This window comes from Ambystoma mexicanum, chromosome 2p (genome assembly GCF_040938575.1).
Source record: "Ambystoma mexicanum isolate Mex_15411 chromosome 2p, UKY_AmexF1_1, whole genome shotgun sequence".
In the NCBI taxonomy this organism is placed as follows: Eukaryota; Metazoa; Chordata; class Amphibia; order Caudata; family Ambystomatidae; genus Ambystoma; species Ambystoma mexicanum.
The window spans coordinates 517,137,367-517,155,549 of NC_090923.1; positions in this window are offsets into that span (position 1 = coordinate 517,137,367).

The following is an 18,183-nucleotide window of genomic DNA, read 5'->3' on the forward strand; positions in this document are numbered from 1 at the left end:
GAATTACCCCCATAGTCTACTTGCAAATCTGACCATGGAAGGGTTAAGCCTCTTTTCATCAGTGAAGCTCTATGCATTGGTGAAGCGGGTTTAAATTGGGCACATACTAGGCACCCCCTAGTATATAATTCCACATCTTGGGACATATGTGACCAGTATGCATAATCTTTTAGTATCTCCAAAGTATTTTGTGAACCTCTGTGTCCTGCAGTTATTGCATCATGTGCATGGTGTAGCATTAGCCCTCTGAATGAAAGTGGTACCACCCACTGTATTTGTCCTGTTATGGATTGCCTGATCATGAGTCCATTTTGTAGTTTAATTTGTTTTTTATTCTTTAACAACACCCTCAACTCTTCTTTTCCTGCACAATCATTCTCAGTTAAAGGATTTTGTTCGGGATCCATCAAATGATTATAATAGATCCCCAATATTGGTTCATATTTTTGCGCCTTAATCAAAACTTGATCTGGTGTATCATAACTCCATTGCACTACTGGTTGTTCTACCTCCTTTGGAGCCTTAGAGCATGTAACTACATCTATGTATTTCACCAATTAAGTGTTCAATGGGTAGCAACTCTCCCATTACAGCCCCAATTTTGGCTAAATGATCTGCCTTATCATTTCCCTCCTTATCTTCTTCTGGAGTTTTTAAATGTCCACAAATGTTCCTCCAATATATTGTTAAATCATTCTCTGACACTAATATGTCTATAGCCTATATCATCTTTCCATGTTTGAGGGGCTTTTTATTATATGTAAGCATGCCTCTTGTTTTCCAGCCAGGTTGATACTCTACAAAGCTATTTCGTGCATAATCAGAATCAGTCACCAGGACAATTTCACTGAATGTATTATCAACTTCAGTAGTAATTGCTTTATAAATGACTGCCAATTCCGCTATCTGACTACTTCTAGCCCTAATTCCCATCCCTATATTAGGAATGCCTTCACATTTCAACCAGACATTTCCTATTCCTGATACCAACTGTTTATTACTGTCATATTTCGGTGTGAAATGCACAACCTTCAACATATACAGTTGGTAAATGTGTGCATGTCTTTTCATCAAAAGCTTTGTGTGGTGATTGTTCAAACTCCTGCAAACTAGATTCCACCTCTACTTCGTCTGATACACATTCAGCTGCACAGTCATGTAAACCCGCTAAACCTTGAGCAACTGGGCTCTTTTTATTTTGGCCATACCTCACTTCTACAGGAAAGCCTTGCAATGCCAATGTCCATGAAGTAATTCTGGACTGTGCGAGGTTGCCTGACCTAATCCTTTTACCCTGTAAAAACTGCAATGGTTGATGATTTGACACAATTATTACCCTTTCTCCTTGAACAATGGGGCAGAAATGCTGCAACGCCCACACAGTGGTTAAAAGGGCCTTTTCACATTCACTGAATTTAATTTCAACTTGAGAAAATACCTTACTTCCATAAGCAATTGTTTTGTGGTTCAAATCATGTTTTTGAATACATTTCCTGTTATATCCCGTCATTCCTAATAAAACTTTTAAACTTTTCAAATTTTAGGATCTTTCAATTTCTTTATGGCCTCCACCTTTTTCTTTTGTGGGGTTAGTCCATGTTCAGTTACTCCATGGCCTAGAAAATTCACCTTTTTCTTGCACCATTGTGCTTTCTGTAAAGATTATTTGGCACCCGCCTTTTGCAATTGGCCAAGTACATGTTTAATTTCATCAAAATGGCTTTTTAAGTTTTCATTTTTTATCAGGACATCATCCACATAAACTATAGTTCTTCTTTCCGCTGCATCAGGCATAGCCTTTCTCAAAAATATGCCAAATTCAATCCCACTGTTGATGTACTTGAATGGTGTTCTAGCCCATGCGTATTGCGTTCTATAAAATTAAAATGAAAACAAATTCTGAATATCCTCTGCCAGTGGCACACACCAATATCCATATGTGAGATCTAATGTAGTAAACACCTTTGAGCCATGCACCTGAGCAAGGCCTTGATCAATGAATGGCAGTGGCCATCTGGATACTGGCACTCTTTTATTTAACTCTCTCAAGTCTGCACACAGACGCCATTGACCATTTGGCTTTAACACACCCAAAATAGGAGTATTGGATGTGCTATGAATGGGCCTGATAATTCCCAGGGACTCCAGGTTTTTAATTATTTCTGCCAATAACTTTAAACATGCCAGTGTTAATCTATATTGGCACACAAACACTGGATTTCTACCACATCCTCTTGGTTATGTGGCAACATGTAAATTAGTTGGCTGCAATCATATGCATCTTTGGCAAAAACGTCTTTAAATTCCATAAATATTTTCCTCAATTCATTTTTATCGTCATCGCTATCACATGCATCTACTAACAAAATCTGCTCCTCTGCCATTTTTGAAAACTCTGGGAAATCCTCCAATGGAGGAATCTCTGTGCTTTCTTCCAACTGTGTGGCTGTGTCTCTCTGTAAAGCTGCCACCTTCAAATATTTTGGCATATCAGCCTCCACTTCAATGTGCTGTTTTTCTATTGCATTTTCATTTAAGTCAAATATTATACAATTTTCTTGGTGACAGCACACTGTCTCGTTTGAATAATAAGGGTAAACAGATTGAATTTTAAAGATCCCTTTGAGTTGAGAATCCAGATATTCTGGCAACACACCCTGTGTATCTACATATATCTCAGGGATATTTCTAATCACCATATTATTGAAATCTGCGGTGTAATGTGATTTTTGTATGGCCATTCCTAATGAAGAATTCTGTTCTAAATGAATATCCTGACACCCTTTAATGTTCACCATAATTTTGGCAGATCATTCTCCAATATTTATCAATGGGGTGCATTCATAATCCAGGCCCTGCTGTTTCATAGATTCATTCAGGCACACAAATGCATCAGAATCTTTCATTCACTGTCCATTCTTGCAATTTAGTGTTATAGCAATCTGCTTGGTGAATGCAGGAATGGTAATATCCTTCTTCAACTGTAATTCAATTGCAATTGGGACCAGTTGTGCGCAATGATAAGCCTTTCTCTTGTCTTCAAATTCAGGTGCAGGCCCACCTAGCTGGGACCATATTTTCTGGTTAAGAAAATCTAACACCATACACATTCTGTGCATGATATCATTGCCCATGTAAAAATCATTTTGTGTTCCACTCACTATCCACATATTGTGGTAGATGGTTTTCTGTCCAATATTAATCTTTAGCATGCATCTTCCTACAATTTGGTTTTCAAAATCTGGATTGTCCAAACCAGAGACATATTGGGTTTTAATTCTATATTTTGGGATCTCCTCTCTCTCCATTATTTTCTGTAGTAATTTCTCATTAATAAAGCTCCTTTCCTGATCAAGAGCCGAAGTAGCTTTTATCACCCTAGAATGGTCATTTATACCAATGTGAACCCTTGGCTGCTCATCTCCCATGTGTATTTCAGCAAGGGTGGTAATGTTTTTTTCTGTGTCTGTTTTAGGAATAGTATTCTGTTTGCATTTCTTCTCAATGTGTGTTCATCTATTTCAGTTTGCCATTTATTTCTGGGATCCAAATAAATCTGCACTTATTGTTTTTCTTTTTCATTTTGCATTTTATCCTGACACATCAAAATGACAGTGACACCAGGCACACAGCTATTCTGTAAGTATACCTCCACTGCATCATTCGTTTTGGCAACGGTATGGCATTCACTCACATTACTGTTTTGGTACTTTATTTTCTTAGGTCTTAATGGTTTTTTGGTTGAGGACCACAGTACTCCACTTACCCCATCTATGAGAGGAGACAATCTTTTCAGGCAATCTGTCCCCATCAAAAATGGAATTTCAAAAATAGATGTGATCAACACTTCCTGTTTCATTCTGTGTTTTCCTATCTTTATGTCAACCTCAGTGACACCCACGATAGGCACCTACTCACCGTGAAAGTTATACACTGGGCCTTCACTCTTCCTCACAGTGATCTGATTCTGTGGAGATCTCCCTTCATTGATACTTTTTACCAACTCTTTGGACATAATTGTGGCCTGTGCGCCTGTGTCAATCATTGCAAACATATTGCATTTCTCTTCCTACAATAATGGGAGCATAGTATCTGTCTTCAAATTCCTCTAACACACCCAAAAAGTGTGAATTCTTACTAATTTCAGGATTCACTTTTCTCAGACCTTTTTCACTTTTGGCTAAGCACATTGGTGAATGGAAAGAAATGTTTCCCTCCTTTTTGTCCATTTCCGTTTGAGAAACCTCACTCATTTCCCCATAATCAGAGGTCCTTTGGAATGTGGCCACTGTCTGCCCTTCCATCCGGGAATCATCAGAGTTCACACTACAATTCTCCAACTGAATATGTGTAGAAACATTACTTGATAATCTGTCATTTTCTAATTCTGGGCGTTTGTGGATATTTGACATGGTACCAATCTTTTTAACTTCCTCAAAAATCTGGGGCTCAAAGAACTCTTCAGGTGATTGATGTGTACCCTCCTTTTGAGTACTTATTCTTTCTGCCTGTATGTTGTTAGTCTTTTGATTGTCTTGGGAGAGCGTTCTAACATCCCCACTTACTCCCTGTTCAATTGTATTACCCATGTATGAGCTGTCTTTCTTAAATCTATCCCTTTGTTCTTTTGGAATTTCATGTTTTCATTTTTCATTTGTGCAAATCTCCAATGTTTGATTTAACTCCAGGTTAAACCGAACTTCTTTTTTAGATATATTTGCAATTTCTGTCTCATGTTCATTTGCCGGTATTTTCCTTTTTAAATCATTAGGCATCTCAGAGTCATTATGCAAAATCAATTCAGGGCAATCTGTCATTTTAGAATTGCAGGTATCATTAATATTTAGTCACTTATTATCGGAAACCACCCGGTCATTGCTTTGGCCTTCTGCCCCCTCCTTTGATGACTGTTTTTGTGCTGTACATAGTTTTCCTATTTGCTCAGCCAACATTTTCAATTGGGCCTCGAGGCACTGGAATCTTTCCATCTCTCTAGAATCTTCTCTCTGCGGCCTAGATCAATATTGGTTGTTTTCCCCCTGATTGAATCTATTCTGATATCTCTCAGGAGAATGATTTCTATTGGGGTTATTTCTGAATCCTTGATTCATATGTGGAGGGGAGCGGGGTGCACCTATCCTTTGGTTGTATACCCCTGGTGGCAGTGATTCATTGTATTGACGTGGAGCATAATTCATAATCTGCCTCATGTCCTGTCTCTCATTTTGTGAGTATTGTCCTCTATGCTGATTCCCATTTTCAGTAAATCGATCCATGTATCAGGGTCTATCATGATTACCATATATCATGGTGTTAGGGTAAAATCCGCTCTGTGTCCCCAATGTCTGGTAGGGACCATTATTTCTTTGATCCTGATTTTGTCTCTGATTATTGTTCATACCTGACATTCCAGGCCGATATCCTGCTCAGGGTCTGTCTCCTAAGACCATAGGGGTAATGTAGCTCTCCCTATTACTAGGATCATGTGATTGAAACATTGGTGCAGGGAGCGACAACCTCTGTTGATTACCCCTTTGTTCAGGTGTCACATTATTTTTACCTGGACTTTGAGCGGACTCAAGGGACATTTTAGCTGACCTGATCTCCATCACTGTTGCTGGGGATTCTTTAGATTTTGGTCTAGTGTCTTTCATTTTATCACTCTCTCTACCCTGACAATATAGCACCTCATGTAGTTTTGTATTATGGTGCACAATCCATTCAAGGGACTTGTCACGGTCAAATTCACAGACTAACTGTGATATGATGTCTTTCTGTAGCCCATAGAAGTAGGCAGTTTTAAACTCATTGGAATCGGGGTCAAAGATACATCAAAGCGAGAAAAAGCTCTTTTTAAGTCTTGCAAAAATTGGCAAGGTGACGTATTAGGCCCAGCCGTAATTGTGTAAGCAACTTTCTTTGCCTCCTGTAATGATTGGAATGGAGAAAAATGACATCTAATCTCTTTTTCAAACTCGGCCCATGTCATGTTCTGCTGTTCAGTTAATCCCCTAATGATCATGGCTGTGGGAGCGTCCAGAGTTAAGTGAAAGTATTGTCTGTATTGTTCCTTAGGTATTTGGAGGGCTTTAAATATATTGTGCACCGCTTCTAATTGGTCCTCCATACCACACTCCCCTCCTTTTTTAAATGGTTTGATCAGAGCCTTGATTGACTTCATTATTTTAATAGGGCTACTCGTCGCTATGCATGGAATTGCACTACTTTGTGATTCAACCCTTGTTTCAGGCGTATGAAATTGGTGGCGGCCCCCAATGGGTGTGTAAAATCCCCCAAAAGGCGCTACAACCAAGATCAGTCACTGGCCCAGCCACTGGGGCACTAGCTCTCTGTGTAGAAATAGAATTCACCTCAACTCCATTGAATGTGGTGCCCTGTCGTTTGTCCTGGGACCTGGAAATGCATATTTGCTGTTCCAAATCCTTGCACTTTTTAAGGAGCCTATCTGCCTCCTTACGCAAATGGTTGTTTTCATCACTCATTTTATTAATCACACTTTGCATATCACTCATTTGCATTTGGCATTCATTGAATTCTTTGTCTTTTTTGTCACTTTCTTGAAACATTTTAACTATCTCTTGTTCAGCATTTTGAAGATCACTTTCTTTCTCAAAATGTTCTTTTTGTAAAATCTGCATTTCCAAAACAACTTCATCTTTATCTTGGCTAATATGATCTACCAAACCTTTCAAGTGTTTTAATTCTTGCTCACTATCCTCAAACTGTTTCTTTCTTTGAGACAATTGAGTGTCGTGATCTTTACATTTTGACTGCATGTCCATTTGACATACCACTAGTTCTGCTCTTAATTTTTCCTCTTGTTCACTAGCTCCATCCAGTTCAATTTTTAATCTGCTAATGAGCTTGGCATCATTTTCTTGTATTCACAGAGACCTATTTAAAATGAACCATGTTTTGGCACATAGCCATATCAAACAATCTTTCTCTGCATGTTTATCAACAGCATTTAATAATCTCAAAAGACAGACCTGGATTATGCTACCTTCTGCAAAGATGTTGTCCAATGATTCTTTCTGCACTACACCAAATATGCGGTCATGCCATTCTGTGGCATTATTTGATGACCATGTCCCATGCGCATATAGCTTTGCTACCAGATATTTCACTAGCTCTGGGAACGTGGCCTCCATTTGAGACATTCTGAAATCCACTTTTAGTGTCACACTGATCTCATAAAATGGGCTCCCTTTAATGCATGTATGGTAGTGTGAGACACACTTGCCACGCCCAGTAGGTGCTCTACAGCCACTTTCCCAGTCAACGCATCATTATCTGTAAGATATATTGTCTTATTGGGGTAAATTTGGGGTTTGGCAGTATTTTTTTACCGTAAAAATACTGGTGGTAATTTGGTGGTACATTTTGTCTTGCATTTAGATTGGGTTTGGCCTCTTATTATTTTAGTGACCATACTTTATTAGCTTACATTGGTGGTCATTTTAGTGGTGTGTTATTTTACGGTATTCAGTGGTGAGCATAATTTTCTCCCTTATACTATAACCCCATCATAAAACAAAACCTTACTTTCTAATACGATACCTCTTAGTTGTCTGTAGAGAGCCCCAGACATATGCACTGTTGGGACCCAATAATTTTATTCAGAGCGCCACCTACAGTTTGTGGCTGGTATCACTGGCTTATCTACATCCAGCAATCTATGCGCCCTTAAGTATCACTGGCTCATGGACATCCAGCAATCTATATTATATCAGATTCCTTCCAATCAGCATGCAAGGAAGGTACACACTCACACACAAACCTTTTTTTGTCACTAAATCTTATTAGCTCCTGGGCTTATTTTACCTGCAGTAGTAAATTGACAAATGCACTACTGAAGAGAAATTAACCTCCCCTGTACTGTATACTTTATATGTATATAAAGATGCAAAAATGACACCAAAATCCCATTTGTTTTTATATACTCTCATTATATTATATACAAATATAATTCACAATCATTAATTCTTACCATGGATACATTGCATCGTCATCTGGAATACAAAGAGAAAACAAAATAGAACAAGCAGATCTTTTCAAATAAACCTGCATTGACTCCCCTGCCTTTCTGCCCTGTTCTAAAGCTCAGTCATTCATGCAGCATTTCACAGTGTCCTCACTTGTACATATCTTACCAAAAGTGTTTCTTTGAAGTTCCGAGCGTGACCTCGCTACTTTCGCAAATGCAGGTCCAGTATCAGCATGGACAGCTCCTGTAATCTTGTGTGTGTGTGGGGAGTGCCGCGAGATATCTTCTCAAGCCAGCGCTCAGTGACCCCTTGACTTCTGTCTGTCTTCACAGCCCAGTCTCCACTAACTCCTCTCCGCAAAGTTTTGCCATTAGCAAAACTCGGAGCCTTCCTACCTTATTTACGTGGCATGTCTGCGGACACTTTCTTCCAATCAGGACAAAAGAATGTTTTCTGTGCCACACTTAATTTTTAGAACAATGAAATCCTTGCTCTCTGAGCAACTGTTTCAATGTATTTCCTGCTGCGCATACTTTCCCTCTGCTCTCCACAAGTTAACACAGAAGAAAAAAAAGAAGAAAAAAAATGCCAGTGTGTATTTAAACTGCATTATGGTAGTGTCACCAAAATATGTATTTTCACCTCATTTTGCACATGAGACTACATTATGATGTTAAGAAAGTTAGAATTAGTGTTTAGTAATGTTAATTAAGTTAATCAGTTATATGATTAATGTGGTCTCATGTATGAGGCATCACAGAGAAAAAGAAATGGTGCACTTTATTCGCTGCGGTTTCACATTGGGCTTTGCTGTGTTATGAATTCTGTACCTTGCATGCCACCAACAACATATTCAAATGTTATACAGGCAACCCAAAAATATATGTATGTGCCAGATTTCTGCTGGCAATCAAATGCCACTGCACTTTGCAATAAAAAATATGCCATTACATTTTGGTAAAACGCTATATATATTCTTACATATTATATATATACAATTTCTCTTTATGTATTTTTTTGTTACACTCAGATATGATATATTGCAGGACACTAATGTTATATAGGATAAATCACCCCACTTCTATGGACCATTTGGTTGCTTTCTTCAATAATATACTAGCAAAAACCTTCTGGCTCGCATCAAGCATCGCCAGAAGGTGATAATTATCTGGGTCTGCTCTTTCACCCCTTTTAAAAACTGGTTTTCGAAAAGCCCTCCTTGAAGAACACAGAATTTTGCCCTCATACAAGATTTTACTAAATAATTGTGCCCAGTAAAGCGGATTCTATTTGAATGCTACATTAGCTAACGAATTGGGTCCTGGCGCTCGTGAGTTTTTAGAAGACTTAATGATTAATGAGATATTTTCCCACCCAAAATCCTCATTGAATTTGGGACAAGGTACATTTTCGCAATATGTCTTGTCCTGAGCTGAGACATTGTAAAACATGTTCCTAATTGTCAAATGCCATATTAACTGACCAATCAGGCATAATATAATCATTGAGGAGTTATTTAAGAATCTTTGAACCATTCCACCAAAAGTGTTTGTCATCCTCTTTTGTAATGAGCTAATGGAAGGCAAACCAGTGTGCCAATTTAAGGGACAATTTGTAGTTTCGTTCCCAATGTTTATACCAGTCACGGAACTCCTAAGCTGTTTTTTATCCGATATAGTGTGGGAAATATTCTTATCAATGGCTCAAACACATTTTTATGCTGCTTCAATGGCTGATAAGACTTAGGAAATATCTGAATTTGTGTACTGAGCCAGCATATAAATAGCAACAGGTCCCAGTTGTTATTCACAAGCCAATTGACCATGGATGCCTTGTTATTATTTATGAAATTACTCATTTTAAGAATATTCTTGTCATTCAATGAGATACGAGTCCCAGTAGGATTTACATTCATCTGGAAATTGATTTTATTAACCTTATGCTGGTTAGGCAGCTTAAGAGTCCATGTCATGACAGTGTGGTCACTCAGGGTAGTGGGGGAGATCCTAACCTTTTTAGATACCTCTTGTGTACTCCTGTCAACAAAAACATAATCAAGACAGGACCTACTAGTGCCATTATAACAGGTGTGTTGCCTTATACCCCTACCCTGCACAATCCTATTCAGCAAACACGATAGTTCTAAAAGAACAGCCTGGCCCAGGCACCGCCCTGCCCTTCACTGTGGCAGGGGGGTCACCTGCCAGTTCCTTATTGACAGAGGCCCTCATTACAAGTCAGGCGTTATGGGATTAACGGTGCCGTAAAGAGGGTCGGCGCTGTTAAACCCTTAACACCTGATTCACACTTTAACGCCTGATTTTTGCAGGCGTTAAAGTCCAAGGCGCTAAGCGACCTTGGTGCTAATTACGGCACCGTAATTTACGGTGCCGTAATTAGTGCCTTCCCCATCCCCATTATGCCCTATGGGGCAAAAATGGGAATGGGGAAGGGCAAATGGTGAATGGGGAATTACCGCCCCACTCACCTTGGAATGGGGCGGTAATTCCGCCATCCACCGTGGCGGAATCCAGCATGGACCATGGTGCTAATAGCACCATGGTCGACCGCCTGCATTGTAAGAGTGCCAGAGTCACATTCATCAATTAAACATGGAGCATTTAGCTCACCGGCTACTATTACCCTCCCAGCAGGATGTTTTTCATACCAGTTATTTAATGCATTTTGGAATACAATGATATTCTCTATTCAGAGTAAATGTTGACAATCAGTATCAATACATTTGGTAACCTCAAGGCAACAGTTGCTGTTAATACTGAATTGGAGATTAGCTCTGGCATGAAAGCTTCTAAGTCCATGCAAGTCCTTGTACCAATACTCACCGCACCCAATGGACGCCCTTGCTTCCCAATCAACTGCATTTGCCGATACAATTGAATACCCATCAGTGAGGAGAAAGTCCAGCAACCAAGTCTCTTGTACTAAGAATATGTCACTAGTCTCAATGATCTCAATTCCCTGGGGAAGCGATAAAAAAAGACCTGTGTCATCTGGTGTACCAACAGGTAAAAGTGATCTCCTCAATGTTACAAGAATATCAATAATTTTTTGTTATCCCCCATAGCCACCACTCATACCTTACGAGTCATCAGATTTATGCAGACACGTATTATATCTGCTGGTATAGGTCTCACCTGACCTTCCTTCCAGGCTCATACAGAGTGTCAATTTTAGATCCATTTCTGCCAGGGTATTAGAGCAGGTATGTAATTGCCGAAGTTTTACATTTTATGGTAGACCAGTTGTCTGGGCTATCCCACCTATGAAGTTCAACACTGCAGATATTACTTCACAGAAATCGATGCCAGATGCTTAATTTTTCCCCTTATCTCCAGCAATCTTGTCATATTCAGGACATGGCTGTTCAGCTTTCGTTGCAGTTCTTCGTTTCTGACCATTGGCTCCAATCCAGCAAATAGGTGCCTCCTTTCCGAACTTTCATTAACTATATGTGTGCATATCCCTCCTTGGTCAAGGCACTTAAACTTTGCTTCTGCTGTTACATATCGGTCTTCCGTTATGAGCTTGCTTTCTATAGCTCTCTGAGGGAATGTCCATTAATATTTGTGGCAAGTACATTTTCCAAATTCTGCTACCATAGTACGGTCCATCCAGGGCTTACTTTGGGCTTGTGGGGAATCCTCTGAGATGTGGCCCATAGTTGATGATTTTTTGGGTATGAGATCCTTCTGGAATTAAACCCATTTATGCAGTGGGCCTCTCAATACAACCTTTCTGCGAGTGCCATCCCCCAGATCGTTTGAAAAAAAACTGTTTGCGGCCCCTTAGGTCTCCTTAGGCATTTAATTGGGCCTAATGTATTATTACCTTCGGGGCTAATTATAGCTTCTTCCAGACAAAGAGGGATAGTAGGGAGCTTTGCCGGACTTTTGATTTGTCTTCTTAATCTTTGGGAAGCTGTTTAGTAGGGACATTTTGTTGCATAGCGCCTCAAGAGCGTCTTCCGCATTTTCAGCTGTGAATCGCCAATAATCATTGTTTGTGGAGTTAACTGAGATGGCTTCTGGCATCAGAGAGAGGGCATCTTCAATTTACCCTGCATCTGATCCTTTGGATGTAGTCGTCTTAATAATAGGCAGCTTTTCCTTGCTGTGGGGACCCCTTATCGAAGGCCCCTTATCATTTGACTTTATAGCTGTACTTTTGGCTTTTCCTATGCTGCTATTTTCTACAATAGCATTGGCATTAGCTACTTTAGAAACAATTTCCTTTATGTCCAACTGGTCACTTGAAATATCAGTACACAGGGCCATAAGCATGTCAGCACTGATCACCAGGGAGGCCAATATCGATGAAAGTTCACTGAAGCCCATTTGCAAGGGTGATGGTAATTTACTTCTATTTGCCACCTGCTCATTATCAGTTAGTATCGCTCTCTCCGAGCAGGATACCAATGCCTCCAAGTTAGGTTTGGCTGATAGGTTAAGGCCCTTTGCTTTTTCTGCAAGATTGGAAAATGGCTGTAATAAATTCCTTTTGTATCTGGTAGCATAGGTTCAACAGTGATCCATTGTTCTCTAGAGCACCCACATTTTTTAAAGTTAGAGGTCGACGTTGGTCACGTGTTCTACCTCCGATGTCACCGACAATGGTAGATCAATCATATTCTGGGCCATGATGGCGTCTCCCAGACTAATGGGAAGTGCTGGGTTGACTGTGCAAAAGTAATAGGGGATTATAGGTTGAGTTATGCCGTTTTTGGGGGCACGGTTATCTCTTGCAACCTTTTTCACTTGAGGCACCCCCTTGATTGCACCTTTCCTCTCCACCGGACTACCAGCTCTTTGTCACCATGATTGTAATGCTGAAGGGAGGGTGTGCTAGTTACACTTTCAGTGAGTCTTAGCTCTGTCTCCTAACTGGACACAGTCTGCCAGATAATCAGACAAAAATGGAATTCCTCAGCTGATCACTCATCTTACACCAGTGTGAAGGTGCAGGGAGGCCCGCAGGGGGAGGGGATGAAATGGAGAAGAAGAAAGAATGGTAGGGCGGATTTAGTGGGGAGTGGAAATCAGACGGAGAATAGGCAAAATATCGTATTATGGAGGGGGGTGGGGTTTCATAAAACCATTCCGGCTGCCACTTGGTCCTGAAATCAGACTCAACCAGCATGCAGCTTCTTCTCCCCCTCACCTTTTTGCTTAGCCAAGCAGTACTACTCACCAGGCAAATCCTGCTGAGCTGCAATGCCACTGGCATCAGGCAAACTCAGCTGCTGCTATTCTCCAGAATGCTGCTGTGGAGTCAGGGGATTATTACAGATACTTGATGTGCCTGCCAAAGTCCCTGCGGCTGCTGCCCCTGCCAGGGGAAAGGTGGAGGAAAAGCTCAATGGGGTCGATCCGCAGTCGAGATTCCCAGGACATTCCAATGGATGAGAAAAAATGAAAAACAAAAATGAAAAAAAGAATACCCCTGGAGGGGATAAAAGATCTAATCGAAGCTGCTGATCCAAGCCGCTCCGACAGGCTCATCACTGGCTCCTTCCTTCTTGTCAGACGAAAGGACCTAGGATCAAGCGTTCGCAACGTTAAGCCGCAATGCGCTCAGAGTTTTCGAGAAACAAATGCACAGCTGCTTCTAACGATGGTGCTGGTGATGTGGACGGACTATTTCCTGAGAGAATGACTCCCTTCATCAGGCTGCAGTCCCTTTCGTAGGTACAAACAGAACGTTCCAGTTTCCACAGTTCATTAGTCTGAAAAAGACCTGGGGGGCTTTTTTATTTATGTATTTATTTTTTGAACATTTGAACATTTTTATGGTGCTTATACAGCCAAAGGTGTCATTCCCCAGGCTTGAGTAAACTTTATCAAATGACTCCCTTACCCTGGCTCCTCTCAGGTTTCTTTCAGTGTTCACAATGCCAGGGGAAATGACGCCTTTGCCCTGGTTTTCCTCGGGTTTCTCAAAGTGCCAGGGAAATGACTCCCTTCCCCTGGCCCTTCTCAGGTTTCTTTCAGTGTTTACAATTGGGGTTTTGTGTAACAGCCCTGGTTCACTAGCCTGCCAGGTACTGTGATGAAGGAGGGGGTTAGTGATCTCCTTCTACCTTGGTGGTGGGTCCCAGACTCCTCTTGATTCTCTACAGCTTGTCGCAGATATATCTGGTTCACAACACTGTCAGGTATCTACTTGGATATCTTTACTTAAGGCATTCTCTGTATTTCTAAATGGGACTCATACCCTGGTTCTTGGGCCTCCTGTGCCCTTCAGTCTTCCCCCAACAACCCTAGTATCTTTGGGTTTTTGCTCGGACTTCTCTCTCTGTCCGGAGTGCTCTTGCTACTCTGTTTTGGTCTCTCTCACGGGTTCCTCTTTGGCTGCGGCGGCTCGAGAGCGGTGAAGGCTGGGCGGCTGTAGGCTCTCTCCACATCGCCATGGTTTGTGGTTTCCTTCCACCTGGCTTCCGTTCATTCTAGCCCTCTGGCTAGGCTAGTCTGCCATTTGCAGACCAAAACAGGATGCCCTTCGAGTGGCTCTCACATCCCGGTCTCCCATCCCATCTTGTGTGGCACAGCTTCATTGCTCGATGCACCTTGAGGGAGGCTTACGCTTTGCTTCAGTCCTTCTTCCCTGTTTATGTTCCACTGATTGTCAGATTGTCCATATTGATCTTGGTTCTGGAAAGTATTCTTTATTACTCTGCGCCTCTCCATCATCTCAGTATTAATGTTCTCAACTGGGTTACTTGTATTCTTCTTCATTCCAGTTTCTACACAAGATTCTCATATGTAGTCCCCATTCTTCCTCATTCCAGTACTTTTAAGGAGGGCCAATTCATATACCCTACACAAGTACATGGGAGTATGTGGAATTATAGGACCCTGTATAGAGTAGGAAGATGAGGGAGTTTGGAATATGTTTGGGCATATCGCGTTCTTCACCGAAAGTCGTCCCAAGTCCCATGGAGGTAACCCTCCCAATGAAATCCACCCGCTCTGAGTACTACCCCCAGGGGGACCATTGGGTGGAGACCTCACCTCCCTGGCCTCATGGGAAGGGGTTCCTCCTAGGGGACAAGGGACGGCATCCAGAGATTTGTCACAGAAGGAAAGTAAGATGGGCTTTTCGGAGCAGATCAGGCACTGGGTATAAAGAAGCACTGTAGCACCCAGGACATCATCTGAAGAACCCCACAGTTCATCTCATATATAGGAGACGTTATGGATGCTACTCAAAGACAGCTGGGAATTTTAACAAGAGTGCTGGTTCCACTAAAAAACTGTAACCTAGCCTATGGCTGAGGGCAGAAACATGCCAGGGAATATATTTGCACCTAACAGAGAGGTGCACACAGAAATGTAGCATATACCAGGGTGCAAAACAGAGAAACTTTCCTTTCCTTTGGGATGCATTTTCAAGACTTTAGTTTGTTGTTTAACATCTCTGCCTCACTTGACTCAATGGAGAAAACCCTGCAGACTATACTTGTCAGAAGGGAAAGGACGTCGGACCAAGGACACCTGGAAGGCCATTGAAGCAGGACTTATTTATTCATCAGGAAACATAACACAGAAGATACTTTATTTTATTTTCTCTATTTGGTAAATAATAAATAAAGACTCATGGGGATTCTGAGCAAGAAAGATGGAGGGGGACTAGAAAAAAGGTGTCCTTGAGGCTGGTCAAGTTGTACAACCCTCCACACGGGTTATAAAATAACCTCCCCTTCCCTAGATGGGACTTTTGTTGTTAAGCCTTAATAAAAGTAGATTTAAACTATTTTTCTATGTGCCTGTCTGTGTTTTCCCACATGTCCATGTGACATAATTTATACGTTTCTAAACATTTTTAATATGTATATTGATATAATAGATCAACTTATACACTTTAGAATGTTTTTCCACAATATTATTTTGAATGAGCCTTAATGAAAACAATTCAATGTATTTTTTCCATTTTATTAATTGTTATGTTTTTATGTAACAATTAATCGATTTGTTTTTATTCAAACAAAACCAATTTGTCCAAAAATATAAAAATTGGCAAATATTGTAAAAAATACTAAACAGACAAAAGGTAAATGAAAGTATGATAACATGTATTATAACTAAAACACCTACCACCATTGGAGATTACTGAATGAGAATTATGAGAATACCATAAAGACCCACAATATGCTCATCAGAGTGAAGAGCTGGAGCTAAATTGCATTAGATACTTTGAAAAAAAGAAATTGAAGAAATTTTGAGTAAATAAATATTACAACACATGAAATAGCCAGCATCATTGGAAAGATGAAACGATTCAGGGCCCTCTGTCCTGGATGGGATGCCCAGTACGATATTAATATCTAATCTGCCACAATGGGCCAAGTACTTATTACCAGCGTTTAAGGAAATAATCGCTTCATGCCGAATCCCATTGGTTTGGCAATTATCGTTCACCATCCCAATGTATAAAAGGGTTAGAGAACCGAAACAAGCTCCCATCGACTTATTGCTCTTTAAAATAAAATTTGCAAGGTTTTTGCCTCCTTATTGTTGGGAAAGTTACAAAGATGGGCAGAGAAGGAGAATTTACTCTCCAATTTTCAAACAGGCTTTAGAAGCGCATGTTCCATGGTGCACAATATGTTAACACTGAATCTTCTTTGAAAAAAAAGCATGGATGGCAAATAAACCTCTGCTAATTGTAGCAGACATGGACTACTCCGCAGCAGTCAACTGTATTTTGTCAATATTGTCTTTTGCCAAAGTTACAAACAATGGTGGTCGATCCCTGATTGTTAAGATGTTTAATGCAATTGCACACAAATACACAGGTACATATTAGATTGGACCAGGAATGACACTACACTAGGAGGCTAAGCACACAGAGGGGATTGAAACAAGAATGTATTGCTGCCCCATTTCTGCTTCTCTGATTTTGAGACCTACCTTCAATAGAAGAGGTTGATGTCTCCCAAGAGAGGTACAGAACATATAGCATGGATGTTCTATGCGGACAACATAATTCTCCTAGATCACACAGAAAGGCAGTTACAGAATTTAAATATCTGGGAATGATTAAGCACAAAAGATACACAGATAAAAAATCAATGAATCAAATCACATAGTGGGTATATATTAGCCTCCAGACTTAATATTCTTCAGAGGCATATTAGCAACTTTTCTCTTAACCCTGCTTTAACGCTGTATAAACAAAAATGTGTGCCAGCAATACTATATGGCTTAGAGGCAACAACAGATGATGTTAGCTCGTGTCTGAACAAGCTAGAGGAATGTTAATTGAAAAAGTGTGTGGGATTACCTCAGCCCACTCCTGCGTGTTTGATTGGGTGTGACCTGGGGTTGATTTCATTAGCTACTGAATTAAAAATCAGGAAAAGTTCTTTCTTTCTGAGTCTTCTGTTATCAGTAACAAGCAATATAGTACAGATATGTTTGTTCAAAGAGTCTGTGGAAAAATTCTTTAAAGAAACGGAATGTACTATAGATTGTTCAACCTAACAGCAAAGATTGCGGAGGATGGAAGCAGCATTATTGGACTAGCTAAAAAAAACAAGTACATATTTCAAAATTAGCTTTAGCAAAAGGATATAACAGACCCTATCCAACATTCCTGTACATTCAGCCATATATTCAAATTTTCCTGGATAAGACAGCGCAGAGAATCCTAATGAAATTCAGGCTAAACCAACTGGAGACGGTTGAGGATGTAGGGGCTTGTAAGAAGTTTTAAATGCTGTTGATTGTGATCAAGGTTAATCGGAGTAGAATCCTTAAAACATCCATATGCTGAATGCCCTGGTGTGAGAAAAGAGAGAAGCCAAATATTTGGGAGTTTACAATGAAGAGAGCCTGGGATGGAACATTGTTTGGGTACAATGTATGGTGTTGAGACACGTAAGTTTAAATTTAGCAATTGTTGCATTTTTGGTAAGGATTAATGAGGAAGTAACATGCCATTAGAGAAGATATCCTCATTTTTAAGGGCTTAAATCCATTTGATTTTAAGGTTTCAAGTCGGTCTTAGTTTGAGTGAATTGGAAAATGAGTATATCATATTTTAATAATACATACAAATAATCATGAACTGATTATTGAACAATTTTTCATGTAAATTGGTTTATTATTCTATGTGCATGTTTTATGAATTGACAAATTGTGTTGTGCCCCAGCAA